The following is a 471-nucleotide window of genomic DNA, read 5'->3' on the forward strand; positions in this document are numbered from 1 at the left end:
TTTTTTTTCCAATTTTTTTTTTTATTCTTATGTTAATCCCCATACATTACATCATTAGTTCTAGATGAAGTGTTCCATGATTCATTGTTCGTGCACAACACCCAGTGCTCCATGCAGAACGTGCCCTCCTCAATACCCACCACCAGGCCAACCCATCCTCCCACCCCCCTCCCCTCTAGAACCCTCAGTTTGTTTTTCACAGTGGTTTTGATTTGCGTTTCTCTAATGACTGATGATGCTGAGCATCTTTTCATGTGCTTGTTGGCCATTCGTATCTCTTCTTTGGAGAAATGTCTATTCAAGTCCTTTGCCCATTTTCAAAGTGGGTATTGTCTTTCTGTTGCGGAGTTGTTAAGAGTTCTTTAGACATTGTGGATATTAGACCCTTATCAGATACAACTTTCAAATGTTCTCTCCCACTCTGTGGGTTGTCCTCCCCATCCCTTGACAGGGTCCTTGATGCACAAACAT

Source organism: Leptonychotes weddellii, chromosome 5 (assembly GCF_054177405.1).
Source record: "Leptonychotes weddellii isolate Sample4059 chromosome 5, ASM5417740v2, whole genome shotgun sequence".
NCBI classification, from domain to species: Eukaryota; Metazoa; Chordata; class Mammalia; order Carnivora; family Phocidae; genus Leptonychotes; species Leptonychotes weddellii.